Consider the following 16,197-nt stretch of genomic DNA (forward strand, 5'->3'; position numbering starts at 1 on the left):
GCTTGAACATGTCGATATCACATCTCCCATTATAGTACTTACTACGTAGGACACGCGCCCAAAAGCTCGTCGACTCCGAGAGGACATTCCAGCGAAGTTTAGTTAAAATGGCGGTGTTGGCATGGCGAGAAGAGCGGAACCCAAGACCCCTCATCGACTTAGGTTTCTGTAAAGTTTCCCAAGAAATAAGATGTACCTTTTTCTTCTCGTCATTACCGCGTCTATAGGAAACGCCTAGTCTTACGATCAATACTATATTAGAGTGATCGTGGTAGCTTAGCGATTTGCATACGATAATTTGCCATGGACAATAATGTAGATTGGACAAGAGTACTCCGATAAATTCTTTGTTTGCCAACCTGCTAGTCTCTTATTAAAAGTTTCTTCAAGATGGGCAAAAGTCTCTTTAAACACCCGACCATTAATGCTCAGTATACCCAATAGGTGCCAAGGTCCGGAGTAAATTCAAAGACTAGGATATTCAAAATTTCTTCTCTATTTGTCAATGATGTATTAGCTGAAAAGAAAACTTTTGATTTAGCTACAATTACTTTTTCTGCCGAAGCACGACAAAAATTATCAAGAACATATTTAATAACATGTGCTTCACCGGCTCTCGCTTCCGTAAATTAAATCATATCGTCAGCAAAGAAAAGGTTGGATATCTTGGGACCATTTTTACAAATAGGAATTGGTAACCAATCGGTGTACCTGACCCGTTCATCAATCGCTTCCTATAGTTTCTCCAAACACATGACAAGTAAATAGGAAGATAGAGGGTCACCTTGTCTAACTCCCCTTGTAGGAGTAATTTCTTAGTAGGCTCGCCGTTCCATAAAATTTGCATAGTCGAAGTAGTGATGCATTCTATAATCGTGTCGATGATAAGTGTAGGAAAACACATGCCAATAAGAGTTGATAAAATCCTATCTCAGACGATCATAAGCTTTTTCAAGATCGATTTTAATAACAATATACCCTTTACCGCCCTTTTCTTGCGCATAGTATGAATGGCTTCTCGAAATACTACGATATTATTTGTGATTTGATGACCGGGTACGAAGCCGCTTTGATTTTATAAAATCGGCTGTGGTGGGACCTTCTTAAGCCGGTTAGCAATAGTTTTGCTCGCAATTTTATAAGCAAACATTGCAAAGGCTTATAGTGGTAAGTATGATTGTGGTTGGGTGGTGTTGATGGTAAAGTTGATGATGGGTGTAACACACCCCCATCTACTAAAGTGTCTTAAGAAGGACCACTTAGCACATGAAAGTGATACCATCTCGGTTACCCGGAGTAGTATATATCAAATAGACCATGATAAACCATTTATTAAAGTAGAATAAAGTTTAATGATTACGTTGTTCCAAAATCCTCAAAACAAAGTACTAAACTACTACCAAAGAATAACTGTTTAAGACTCAGCGGAAGCTAGTAACGGAAGGGTTAGTACAATTAACACCTACTAATCACACTACTCCCTATTTGCCAAAAATATCAAATGGTTCACAATAATTTTGAAAAAAAAGAAGGGTAAGTACAATTACACGATCAACTACAACCACACAAACGGAGTGCAACACAAGATACACAATCAGATCTACCATCTCCAAACTCCATAGTTATCATTGGCTCTCATCGAAACGAGGCCCTACCAGGTTACCCATCTCAACAGGTAACCCACCCCTGCCGATGCCAAAACGCAGCGTGGTAATCAAATCCCCGCTCATCGCAACGAGCGAACCAAAGCTCGTTAATGTAAACATCCCCCTTTGTGACGGGAGTTACAAGAGGCGAAACAAGGGGGTGAAACCATCTCCCGACATGGCTCACAATATTCAAACTAAAGTCTCCAACAATTACAATCACAAAATACAATACTATAATAACAACAATCACCCAATGCAATTAACCACATAATTGTACTGTATAGGGAAACCCTACCTTATAACTCCAAAAGTAAAGCAAGACGGTCTAGAACTGCTCTTCTATGAAATCGTCACCAATACAATGATATACATGCAACTCAATCAAGGTCTATAACTAATTACTCCAAATCCCCCAAATGAACCCCTAATTAGGGTCTACACAAACTTTTAACGATAAAAAAAACCGATTAACAATAATTACAACTTACAGTAGATACCTCGTTTCTACACCTCCCGCCAACCACCCAGTGATGATTGGGCCGCATGTTTAATTACGCTAATTAGTATGAAAAGAGGCCTCTGCCTCACATATTTCTCACGTGAGTGTCCGCCCTTCTCTTCTCCCTTTGCGTTCTAAGACCGCGCTCTTAGTTTTCGAAGCCTACGTGCTTGATCAATTCAACCACGTAAGCTCAGTTCGTACTGAGTACCAGTCACGTTTGCTTGACCGACCAATTTGACCATTTTGCTTTAATCAACTCAATCAATTTGTTCTAAATATTATTTAGAGGGCACTTACATGTTACATCGAGTTGAGCAATCACTAATACGACAACTTAGTTAATCTCGCTTCGTCAAACATGTAAGTCCGAGGGTGTAAATCCCTAATAATTTACTGTATTTTATTTTGTATCAATTAATATACGAGTTTATGTCATAAGCACGCTCAAAACAGTTTTTAAAATCACGTTTTAAAACCTTTTTAACGGAACAGTACAAAGGTACCGTCGGGAAGAAACGCAACAGCTGTTATGCCTCCAAGAACATTTGCAGCGCCTGTTGCGCCTATTCTAGAGGCTGCTTAGCCGTTGTTGCTTTTCTTCTTCTTTTTCGTGTTTCTTCATTGTTTCATTCGAGGGTCTTCTACCGTTTTATTCCTTATTCCTTTTAAGTTTTCATCCTTTCTCGTTTCAAAATTTGTTTTATAAAATACTTTTCAGTAATTCCGACTTAAATCCCTTATAATTGATATTTGTGGGTTTTCGTCATTAAATTCAAACCCGGATTTAAGAGGCTCGATTTGTTCATATCAAGTCCCTTGAATTTGTCTTTGATACATAATTTTGGTTCTGTTTCTTCATCAATTTTTATCTTCCCCTTTCCGTCTTTAGTTCAACTTATGTATATAAATCCGTTTCCGACATCGCATAACAACTTGCTTATAATCTTTCGTTTCAAATTGGTTTTTATCGCTTTATGACGGTCCTTAATGCATGTAATCTGATTAAATCACTTTCACTCGAGTTGTATAACAATAATCAACTTTAATCAACCAACGAACGATAACAATTAACGAGTCTGACTTTCACAGTCAGAGCCAAACTCGAGATGAGATGCACGGTTTGATGCGCCTCTTCTAGGGGACGCAGCAGATGCTGCGCCTGTTCTGAGGTGGTTTCTGCCTCTGAACTCATCTCGTTCACACGTAGGCTTTCTAATTAGGTTTTACCGGCTATTATTTGTATAATCACTAATAATTCGACATATTTTCATACTTTATTTGTTTTATTTTCAAAATCCTTCTTTTTTCGATCGTGCTTGTGACGTAAATTCAAGTTATTCTATTGTAACTCAATTGTAACTTTATTTCTTCTTGTATCTATTTATTTATTTCGTATTATGTATGATTTATTTACTTGGAAATCGCATGTAATTAATCTAACCTCCTACTTTGACTCAATTAATTGCTAAAATTGTTTGTTTACCGACTTAGTCTAATCTCGCATGCTAGTTAAAACGTTGGATATAGCATAGCATGCATATAACTGACGATATATCAAGTATAAACAACTTCCCCGATCATTAGTAGAGCCCGCCATCGAGGTGGGCGGGTTTAGGTGTTCAAATAAACGAGCTTCCTAATACATATACTCTCACCCCTTACTCAAGATCTCTGTGAACATCCGCGTTCATTGGCATCACGAGAGTCATTATAGACATAGAATGCTAAGGGTAACGAGTTTCTTAGTGTTCATGTCACTACTTTGTGTCTTGACATGACGCGAAATCTTCGAACGGTTCCAATTTTCCATAAAAATTGGTGGTGACTTCATAAATGCAGGCTTGTCAAACCTTTCTCCGGTTTCAATGCCTTTCAAATCGGTAACGGCCCATGAGGTGCCTCGGCCTCGTGTCGGAGTTCCATGGGAGAAGTGTCGCAACCTCGAAACCAACGCGCGAGTAGACGCGGCACGGGTGGCTGTGTCAATAGTTTGGCGACTTCGCTGGGGATGATACACTTAGGCTAAGTCTAGTATTACCTAGGGTGAAACTTGAACAAGGTTAGGGAATAGGTTATAAGAGACAGTTGTCAGTTTTTATTACTCGACCTTTTTAGATCGTTTTAGCCAGCCTTCCTAGGGTTTTAACCCAAACCAATTCGACCAATCGTCCTGTCTGGACGGTGCAAGTTCCTATTTGCATCCAAAGATGGATAGTGATTGACGTCAACCATACCACGATGCTTACTCATGTTCGCATCAAGGGCTTTGATACGTGCCTAATGTATAGTCTTTTTGGCCTATTTCAGCACGTATTTCTATGCATTTCTATACTGTTTTTATGGTATTTTGCCCCGAATTGGCTACTTTGGTGTATTTTGTCCTTTTTGTAGGAATGATCGCGAAAGTAGTGGAACCATACCCCTTTCTGTCCTTTTTGCATGCATTTAGAGGAGACGGGATTGTCCGCAGTAAGATATCGCACTTGGAAGCGTCATGGCACGCATTACGAGGCACTTGGGTGAAGACGAGAGCTGAAATGAAGACATAATCACTCGATCGAGAGGTTTCCCGATCGATCGAGTGGTTCCTACACCCTAATGCTCGATCGAGAGGTTTCGATCGATCGAGTAAGCCGCACAGAGACAAGTCCTCGATCGAGTAACCTGATGGTCGATCGAGTAATGTTTGCTGAGAAGTTGGTCGATCGAGTGTATTAATGCACTCGATCGAGTGGTTTCGTCCTAATGGGCTTTAATTCAGTCCGTGTGTTTAATTATTTCGCTAAACATTGTTTGTTCTGCTATTTAACCTATGATTTATTAGATTATTGGCATCTCTTTTTACTATCTTTCATACTAGAAAACGACGGAAACTTTAGCACGTTACTTTATTCTCTTCACTGTTGCTTTGCTTTGGGTTATTGTTTGCTCGGATTCAGTTGTTCTTTACGCCGGATTCGCACTGATTGTAATCTTTTCTCTCCCTTTATTAACAATAATCATTTGTTGCTTTAATTTCTCTTTTATGTTCTTGTTTTCCTTTGCCCTAATTTCCATTATTGCAATTTATTGTTATTTCATTATGTCTTCTGCTGGGAATTTAATTGCTGTTAGTTTAATTACGAACATGAGTAGCTAAACCCCTTCATGTTGGGATTAGCGGATCTGCGGTATAAAGATGACGATGTAGTGAATGAATTAGATGAACTGATTAAGAGACTCTGTCACTATAGCAATTTAACTGTAATTCCCGACCTAGTTGAGTGCACGCTTCTATGTCACCCATTAAACTGGCTAAAATTAATCCTGGATCGAAAGATTGGACTAAATAGGCCTGCTATAAACAGTAGACTACCCTAATGAGGACGAAAGTTAAGTTAGTGGTATTTTAGGATAGAAAGTGGACCGAAAGGACCTTTTAAGATCCGTCTCACATTAGTTCGTCTGAGTCATTTACTGCTGAGTTATTGGACTACCGTAGTGAACCGAAATCCCGACATGTCCCTGTCTTCTTGATAGTTTAATCATATTTTATTGCTTTGTTTACTCTTTGCCTTATTTCTCTTTCCTTTCAACTTCGTAGCTTAGAACCAATTTCAAACAAACCCCCAATTGTTACCATAGGATTAGAAATAGACAGCTATAGTTGCATTACCTCCCTGTGGATTCGATACTCGATTGCCTCTGCTACATTTTAGTTGAGACCGTTAGGTTTTATCTTTGATAGGGTTGCGATAGCCGTGTCAGGCTTTCACTACTCGTGCGAATGGACTAGGAACCGACCCGACTCATGTTTGGCACGGGCCTCTCCACAGACCATGGTATGATGGCTTGGTATGACAACCCACCCTTTAAACTAATATCTTCTAAAAGCACTCAGCATATCGTTATAATGCCTATGTTTGTGTTTGTAACTTGTATGTTATCACCTTATGTAAACAAAACCATGATGAGATTTTCAAAAAAATTTTCTTCAAAATAAAAAAATCTTTCTTCAAAATAAAAAATGTAAATCTTTCAAAATGGTCTAAAAAGCTCAAAATCAACAAAGTCAAGTCGAAACTTTGTCAAAATTTCAAAAAAGTCAACCATTTCAAAAATCATATTTCAAAGTCAACACTCCTATAATCACACACAATGATTGTTTAGGACAACATTTCAAAATCAACTTTCTTTCAACTCCCTTGACACACACGTGTCTTTTTAGTCAATCCACGAGTCTAGCCTTGTTTGGGTAAGTGTGCGAAGTAGTCGAATGTGTATTAATTTGTCGTCGATTCTTATCCTCAGTCCAATATGGTCAGAACAAATGAAAGCGTAACAAGCGTCCATGGTCCCGAAGAAAATGGTAATAGTCAACTCCTGGCCGCACTACTCTGTCGTCATGCTAGTAAGGATGTTGCCTATACTCGTCTCCAAATGATCGAAAGTCGCATAGTGGCCGTAGAAGTTAGGCTCCCTCCTACAGAGAATCACACTCCCAATGTCCCATTGAATGATGATCCTGCCCCTTTTGTAAACGATTCTTCCCTAATCCTCACTGAAGCTGAAAAGCGTCTTCAATACTTAGAAGAGCAACTGATGTAGCTCAAAGGGGATGACATTTACAGGGAAAATAACCGAAAGTATGAAGCAGTAAATGCCCAACTACAAACCAACTTCAACATGACTCACATCCCAAGCTTCAAGGGGCACTAAAACCTTCTGGCTTGTTCTTAAGGATTTTTCGTTCATCTCTTGACACCATTCCCAAACAGTGGTTTTACTCTTTAAACCATAAGAAGATATCTACTTGGGATGATGCGGCCATCGAGTTCACTAAGAAATACGCAGATAATGCCGAGATTCAAGTCAACGTGCGCACTCTAGAGGTTCTTACCCAAAATGAAAAGGAAGGGTTCACCGACTTCCTAAGTAGGTGGAGGAAGACTAGTACCCAACTTATTGAGCGTCCAGACGAGGCCACTCTTGTGGAAAATTTCGTGATCAACCTAAGGCCTATCTATACAAATCACTTGAGGTACCAAAACATCAAGTCTTTCAAAGACTTAACAGTGTTAGGTACAAGAATCGAAGATGATATTCGGAAAGGAATCTTGTCCAAAACAGTAGGACGCGGATATCAAGGGTCCATATCAACCGAAAGTCGTTCCTACGGCTCCACCAGCAAGACTGACGATGTCAACCTCGTCGAGTCATCCAAGAAAAATAATACACCAAGGAAATTCACCGACATCGATGACACATACACAAATGCGCTGAAAAGGTTGATGAAGCAAGGAATAATTCAACCAATAGGACCTACACTTGACCCAGAAAAAAGTCCAAATTCTGGGATGATAATGCTTATTGCGAGTATCACAGGGGCAAAGGACACGACATAGAAAACTGTTATAGGCTGAAACATGCCCTCCAAGATATGATTGAAGATGGACGTTTGCCTATCTCTCCTGCAAGTAAGCCTAACAATACAAAGAATCTTTTTGGGATTCTAACGATCTCGGATGAGGAATCCACTTTGGATTGCTCACACCTTATCTCTTCAGTCGAAGATGAGATCAATATGGTCGACCATGGAGAAGCCTACTATACCATTGCAGAATTTGTAGGATGGGCAAGAAATGTGAGTAAACAGGTTGCTGAACTAGAAGATGTCGTATCATCTTTGCGAATGTCAAAACTCCCAGCACCAAGAACCACACAAAATGGACATCACCTTATCCTATGAATCTACAATGCAAGAAGTCATCATGGTAGTTGACGATTTGGTTCAACAGATTATCCATCTGGAATCCGAAATCCTATACCTCAAAGAGCTCAATACTCTCAATGGTGTTTGGGCCGACGATGACGAAGATTTTTCCTGAAAGTACATCCCTTGGTCAAGACCTTAGGGGATCCTGACGTAGATCACCTAAGTCGATATGGTCGCCGATACCAAAATGTGACTCTAGTGCAAATAAATAATTCAGCTACAAATGGGAATGTCATATCTCCAAGAGAGAATAATGAAGATTCAGCTACTGACCACCTTATGAAGCAACTATAGAAGACAAGGCTGATCTTTCAGTCTGGCATCCAGTTGCTAGTTCATTTCCACATCGACAAGCTTTGCTACAAGCATTGGCTAAACTCAACATAGCACATGACTCTACTCCAGATGATGTGGTCAACCTAGTCCTCCAGGACTCAATCAAGCTAAGTAACCCAGTTACTTTCTCAAATGAAGACTTGCCACCTTTCGGTGTCACTCATAATCTAGCCTTGTACATTACGGTCACATGTCTAAAAATGAATGTACCCATGACACTAGTGGATGATGGTTCCGCAATCAACGTCATAACACTGAAGACAGCTTACAAGCTAAGCATGAAAGAGCCCGAGTGGACTCTAACTAATCAAGGTGTTCGCGCATACGATGGGACGCAGGGCAAAGTGATAGGTCTCATCACTCTTACTATAGCCACTGGACAAATCAAAAGAAAGGTCAAATTCCAAAAATTAGACATCGTGGCATCCTTTAAAATACTCATAGGAAGGCCATGGATTCACGCTCCAAAGCTGTAACATCCACGCTTCATCAAAATATCAAAATTCCTCTATATGGCCGAATAGTGACGATCACTTCGTCGCCTATCAAGGCAGTCATCGAAAAGATGTCCAGCAATTAGGTCATGTCAGACCCATTGCACGAGTTAGGAGGATTTCAAATCATAAACCTTGTGGAAAGTGAATTGGCACCTCTATACTTCAACCCCTATTCTAAACTAGTGGTTAACCATATACTCAAATCCGAGCGATACTTCCCAGGAATGCCACTAAACCCTATCCGGAACAACACTTTCCCACCATTCAAAGAAGGCCATTCCCAGAAGATACCACAAGGTTTGGGATACAACCCTACCATAGCTGAGGCTATCGAAATGCTCACTCAAGTCCACGATCGCAAAAATCGAGGAATACAAATGCAACCATATCACCCAACACTGAATGGGTACTTCGTTAAGGAAGGAGACCATGAAGCTTTTCACGGATTTCCAGAACCTTGGATGTTCAAAGGCAACAAGGTAGATTGAATCGAAGTGTTCCACGATTGCTATTTCATTCCTCAGGAAACGGTTCCTACCGTAAAAAATCGTCACACACCTTGTCTCGACGAACAAGCCATTAGCCTCTTATTTGGAGAAGATCGATTCGTTAAGGTAGCCCAAGACATGATAATTACCATGATACTTCGGGATGACCATTTCAACCCTGCAGTACTCTATCACGAATGCAAACCTAGCCAATCAACAGAAAGGATAGAGAAAGTAAATCAAATGGACCAACAATCAAGGAAGGCTCTTCAAGCTCACAACTGGAGAATGAGAGTTGTTCAAAGGAGAACTAGAAGACGACGAGTTCAAATCTGAGTCTGAGTCGGAGTCGGAAACTGAGTCTAAGGCTAGGGAAGTCATTATAGAGTCTCCTCCTGTTGTCGCTCCTCATCCCTTTGTTTCTCCTAGTTTAGCACTGTCTAGTAACACTAGTTCAGGGAATGCCCCAGCAACTGTCCCTTTACCGCCACTGACTACACCACATATGGCTTCTTTGTTTCAGCTATTTTCAAACATTAATATGAATAAATCGGATTCTGCTTACTCTTCGTGTTATCATGATTGCAATTCTATTTATGATAATACTGAGGATGATCCTGACCCACACTCAATCAAACTACCTCCCTACATAATTAAAGAAATGCTAGAGGAGGGTAAAGGGGCACTAAACCTATCAACGTAGGGACAGACTTAGAACATCAAGAACTTAGAATAGGGACGACCCTAGACCCAAATGAAAGAGCTCGCTTCATCGATTCTTCATGAATTCAAAGACATCTTCGCTTGGTCCTACAAGGATATGCCAGGGATATACAGGGATATTGCAGAACATCGAGTCCCAATCAAACGAGGTTTCTGATGTGACCATAATTAGCGCATATTTAGCCCCCGAATTAGCCTTGTTCCCATGCTTTTTAGTGCATATTTGGGTCATTTATTGTCTTTAGTTCTTTGTTTTGCATATTCTTTGAGCTTTTGATCCCTCGGTAGGAAAGGAGTGCAAATCTTGCATTTTCATGGCAAAACGAGACTAAATTGATTGAATTCAATGACCAAGCATCAAGGAGAGACAAGATTAGAAGGCCTTTGTACATATTATAGTAGATAGCAATGACGATAAAGGATCCTTGTATCCCCAAGGAAATCCCCAAGGATTTTATGAAGAAAAGGGAAGAAAAGAAGAAGGAACAAAGCTGAGCAGCAATCCGTGCGGATTGCCCTGAATCCGCCCGTCCTCCACAGCACAATCCGTGCGTCTTCTGCCAAAGACGCCCGGGTAAGCAGCCACCAGAATCCGGCCGTCTTCTCCCAAAGACGCCCGTCTTCCCCTGCTACAATCCGCCCGTCCCGACACCAATACGCACGGATTCCAGTCCAGCACAATTTCGTCTTCTTCAAGCATCCGTGAAAGAAGCCCTTCCTTCGAAAAATACCGGCTTCTCCCCGCTCAATCTAAAAAGTGTAATTACTAGTTTAGCCCTTAGTTAACCCTAATGCATCCACCTAATTTCCACTATAAATACCCCATTAGTCTAATTAGAAGAGAAGGTTCTTCTTATCAATTATTAGAGTAATTAATATCAATCAAATCTCTCTTTAGTATTGTAATCAACAATTAATCAAGTTTTAATACAAGTTTTATTTCCTTAATCTCTCTTTTGTTCATCCTTTATTTTGGGTAATTGAAGATTATTTGGGTTATTATTGGGAGATTGACAACCTCTCAATCAAGCATCAAGTACTTCTTTTATTCTTTACTTTATTATTGGAATCATTAGTAGGTATAATTCTCTTAATCCCTTTTTAATTATTGTTAATTACTTTCATTTGTTTATCATGTTTCATTTTGTTGGTATGATTGACAACCTTGCTAGCATGATCAACATGATAATGAGTGAGTAGTGACCTAGCTAGGGTTAATGGGTAATTAGGGAAAACCAACATGGGGAATGATTCATGCTTAAATTAATATGCTTTCATGGTTTATTTGCTTGCTTGTTTTGATCTCAACTCATGCACATGTTATGTTTGATGAAATGTGAGCCTATGAATCCTTGCATTTTTGACCCATCACCTATCTTTTCAATGAGACTTGTAAGACATAAACCAACTCGAGTCTCATTAGACCATGCATGTTGTTGAGTAGGAAAGACTAAGTTGGCTTGTAGGTGTTGTACAATCTAATCGATTCGGCTCCGGGACCAAAACTTTCCTAGGATTGAAAGATATAACCCAACTCAATCCATCACAACAATAATTGCTTGCTTATAATTTGAGAACATATTTGTATGATCAATTCCCATGATTCCCCTATGACCCCATGATACCCTAGTGCTTTTTATCAATTGTTTACAACCCATTCAATTCATCATGCTTATTTATTTTCATTGCTATTTAGTTAGTGACCTTCTACATCAACCCAAATTGTAACACCCCTAAGACACCACTAGTTTCAATAAAAATCTCATCTCAATTCCCGTCCCTTGGGATCCGACCTTTACTTGCCTCTTTACTAATTGTAGAGTTATTCGTGAAGCTATAAATTGTGTTTTGATTCGGACGTGGCCCAACGACAACATCTATTCAATTGTGAACACGAAACGGACCGATCAAAAAGGCGCCGTTGCCGGGGACGGTGTTAACTTGATTTAGATATTCTTATATTGTTATTAGTTGTGTCTTTCTTTGCCTTGGGGAAGTAAAACTCCTCAAGGTTTGTTCTAATTGTTTTCGAGTTGTTTGATATTTTGCATGTCTAGAAGGTCACAAGCTGATTTGTTACCTTTTGATCGCGAAATTGAAAGAACCTTGACAAACAATAGGAGATTTGCTAGGAGGAATTTGAGAGGTATTAGTGAGGTTGTGGATATTCAACCAACTATTGAGTTCATCAACCCTTTTGCAAGAGAAGGTGAGGAGAACCCAACACAAAATACCCCACAAAATCAACCTACAATGCCTAAGTTTTCATCACATTCCGTACCCACCGAGGAGAACCTACCAAATGGTACTCCCACACCACAACATTTTACCGGAAATTTTATTGCCAAATCCGCCTTTATCCAATTAGTTGAAAGGAGCCAATTTGGGGGGATGCCTAGTGAAGACCCTCATTCTCATATGGAAACCTTTTGTGACTATTGTGATGCGATTTCTCAAACCGGTGTAACTCAAGACCAAATTCGATGGGTCTTATTTCTTTTTTCTCTAATTGGCACCGCGAAACAATGGTTGAAGGGCCTTGATAAGGCCACTCTCGGAATTGATTCTTGGAAGAAGTTGGCTCTAGCTTTCTACAAAAAGTTCTACCCACCGGAAAAGACTAACATGCTAAGAGCTCAAATTACGGGTTTTAAGCAAAGGGATGAAGAATCTTTGTATGAAGCTTGAGAGCGGTTCAAGGGAATTTGTCGCTCATGTCCTCACCATGGACTTAGCCAGTGGTTCTTGGTACAACAATTTTGGAACGGTATATATGAAGATTCAAGGAACATTCTCAACATGGGATCAAATAGAATGTTCACCGAAGTTGATGACAATCAAACATGGAACAAGATTGAGGAAATGGCGGTCCATAACTCACAATATAGTAGACCTCGGAAGGCTACTAGAGGAGGAAGGCATGAAGTGGACTCCGTTACTCAATTGGGTGCTCAACTTAGTGCTCACATTGACAAAATCAATTTGAAGTTTGAAAAACCTATGACTAGACTTGAAGAAGCCTCAAAATTCACTACTACAATTATTCTCAACGAGGACGGTTCAAAACCGTCCTTAACTGTTAATCCAACCGTCCTAAATTCACCCGTCCTCGTTGCCTAAGAGGACGGTTAACTCTAAGTCAAACCGTCTTGTTTCGTTTATAAAAGCAGGACGGTTGTTTATCTGAACCGTCTTCTTTTTATTTTCTAAGAGGACGGTTGCTAATCTGAACCGTCTTGTTTTTGATATATGGCTCGCACAATTTTTGTGCCAACTTTATGACGCTTTGTCAAGGAACCGTCTTCTACACATTTTTGCTCCAATTTTTGAAATCATATTCACGCCAATTTTTCAAATCAAATTCACGCAAATTTTTCAAATCAATTTTACGCCAATTTACGAATATACCCTGCACAATATTGGCACACATCCATTCGCTTTCACACAACCAGATTTTTGAAAAGAAAATTATTTCATTATTCATACCGTATACGACAATAGTCGTATAGCTTAAATATTATATCTGGCTACATTTCCAAAAATCCAGCAAATATTCTTACAATTATACTCTAAAACCGAAAAAGTTTCACTAAATACTCTAGATGCACCTAGGAGCAACACTATCTCAGCCAACCATAAGCCTAGCAGCATCTCCATCTTAGCCATCTTAGCCAACCACACGCCTACTAGTAATTCTGCATTCAACACACAAATAATGGAAAATAAGCTACATATTGTCGTGTTTGTCAACTGCAAAAATAATGGCCACACAAAAAATACTTGCATAATGAGCACAAAAAGAACACAAAAATACTTGCATATTGTAGTTTTGTTGAAATATAAAATAAAAAAGAACCCCGATAGCAAGTAAATCAAACTTTACCAAAGATATAATTAAAATGAAACTAAGAAAAGCATATACAAAATATAATGTAACACTCTTCATTTAGTTCATTAAAATACCAAGAATAATCCAAGATAGAAGAAACAAGAAGCACTTGTAAAACCAAAAAACAATACCATCAATCGAGCAAAGATTACACAATCAAGATCTTTAGTCTAATATGATAAAAGACGTCAACTTTCTAGCTGATGAAGTAGTTACACATCGAAATCTTTATAACCCAAAACTTGAAAAGTAATCATACTAAATGGGTTTCAAGCAAATTATTAATTAATAAAATTTGAAATCCAGTAAGTATGAAATTTAAGAGTTAAGGAAAAGGAAGAGATGTACTAAAGTTGAACAATAGCAGCCTCAATTATAATTAGATTTAGCAAATGACTAAATGAGAGGTGATTTTATTTGTTTTCCTTATTTGATAAATGGGATTAGTTAGTTGAAATGCTTGCAAGTAGTTGGCGATGTGGACGGAAGGGCTCACCCAATGTTAAATAAGTTGAAATCAAGGCATAGAAGATTGAAGATTCCTTATTAGATAAATCAAGGGCCATGCGTCAAACTAAATGATGAATGAAAAAGAAAACCGATGCAATCATTAGGACATAGTAGGATATATATACCTTTTCCTCCACTACCAATATCAAATTCATCATCTCCTTGAAAAGCACGAGGGTTATATCTGTGAGATAGCAGCTAAGAGAGCAGCCAATAATAATCACCTGACAATTAGAAAGGAAAGTATACATATTTAGTTCCTCCTCTGTACCATTTGTGAGAATAGAATAAGAGCAACATATTTTAAACCATTAAAGAGAATAGAATAAGAACAAAATTTGGATGTTACCATTACGTAGTGAAGTTTTCCCATCTGTAATTATGAATTGAGATCTTTTTCAGCCTCGGACTGTAAAAGGAGAACAATAAAATCTCTCAATACAACCTTTCTTTGAAGACAATATATTCCAAGAGTTCAAATAGGCAAAACATTAGAGCTATTGTCAAGAAAGCAACTTGAAGCTACTGAAACTCACCTGTTGGGCCTCAAGAACATGCTCAAATGCAATTGTCTGCTGTTAACTAATCCTGCAATTTTTCAGAGTATGACAATTCCTTGTTAGTCCTTACTTGTATACTTGAGTATATTTAGCTAACAAGTAACAAAAGCCATATAAAGACTAAGTGCTGTAAATTATCATAGCATTCTCTGCAGGACTCTTGATTTTAATGCAGTTGTGGATTACAGTTTAAGGATTGCAGTTCTAATGAGGCATACTCACTCACACAGAAGATCAGAGTCGGAACAACGTCTTTGTGACGACGTATGGTAAACTAATAGTTGAAGAATAGGAACTAAACTTTATTGAAGAATCTAAAACTGAGAAAACTAATAGTTGAAGAACAGCGCCTAATTTGAGTTTACTTGCATCTGTTGCTTTATAGGATCACTAGGAGTAAAGATGAAAGATGTGGCGATGCTTGCGCAAGCACCTGCCGTGCAATGACCAATAGAGCAATGCTCCTACAAGAATAAAACGTAAAAAATTACATGAGAAAATTAAGATGAAATATTTAAAGTAATATTGACAGGTAAAATTTGAATACTAGTAAGGACTAGATATGTTGTCTAGATCTGCATATGCTATTATCAATTGAGGGCCACCCAAAAGTGTATTGATAAAAAGCAGCTGTATGTTTAATCAACATTGGAAAGAGAGAAGTAACAACCTTAGCCAAAGAAGGAAGCAAAAATCCCTTCACCGATTCATATATGAAAGTGTAGATGGCAGATATAGGTGCAGACGATGTGATATTGCTACTTATTCCACGATAGAGACCAGATAATCCCGTAATCGCACTTAAATGAAAAAACAGCTTCATAAATGCACCACCAACACCACCACCACCAAACATAAATCCTGAATGCTCCCGTCAAAGGCGGGCTTACCCCTTTATTAACAACACAGGGGGGTTATTTGCAGATGAACCTAACGACAATTATGTCGAATATTTCATCAAACGATTATTGTTTCACAATAAAGTGAGCTTCTTAAATGAGAAAAAAATATTTTTCAAAGAATCGACCCTAGCATGGCGTAAAACCATTGCCAATAGAAAGGATGCTAGTTATACCGCTTCGAGAACATACCTCTCTCGGTTATTATTGATTGCCCAATGTAACAAAGAGACTTCATTCACTTGACAAGATCGCAACACTATTTTAATTGTATCTACCGGATGTAAGCATAAGATAACCACTATGCCGCATACAAGGCTCGTAAAAAAGACATACTCATGTTCGGCTAGTAAGGGACGAGGCCTGTTCATTACAGTTGAGGAGCTCTT

At 38.9% G+C, this 16,197-nt stretch overlaps 1 long non-coding RNA gene and 1 other non-coding gene across 3 annotated transcripts; both read right to left on the reverse strand.

The window, feature by feature from the left end:
- Nucleotides 1–12,575: 12,575 nt before the first annotated feature.
- LOC141634573 (small nucleolar RNA R71) lies at nucleotides 12,576–12,682 on the reverse strand. The gene has a single exon (XR_012539300.1). It is a non-coding gene; the product is annotated as a small nucleolar RNA R71 (small nucleolar RNA).
- Nucleotides 12,683–13,409: 727 nt separating this feature from the next.
- On the reverse strand, nucleotides 13,410–15,686 carry LOC141627218 (uncharacterized). 2 transcript variants are annotated; one of them, XR_012536779.1, is made up of 5 exons: nucleotides 15,580–15,686; nucleotides 14,886–14,937; nucleotides 14,699–14,758; nucleotides 14,475–14,573; nucleotides 13,410–13,645 (listed from the first exon to the last, which is right to left on the reverse strand). It is a non-coding gene; the product is annotated as an uncharacterized LOC141627218 (long non-coding RNA). The 2 variants fall into 2 exon arrangements; XR_012536778.1 differs by lacking the exon at nucleotides 15,580–15,686 and having other exon boundaries at nucleotides 14,886–15,154.
- Nucleotides 15,687–16,197: the final 511 nt, after the last annotated feature.

Source organism: Silene latifolia, chromosome Y (genome assembly GCF_048544455.1).
Source record: "Silene latifolia isolate original U9 population chromosome Y, ASM4854445v1, whole genome shotgun sequence".
NCBI classification, from domain to species: Eukaryota; Viridiplantae; Streptophyta; class Magnoliopsida; order Caryophyllales; family Caryophyllaceae; genus Silene; species Silene latifolia.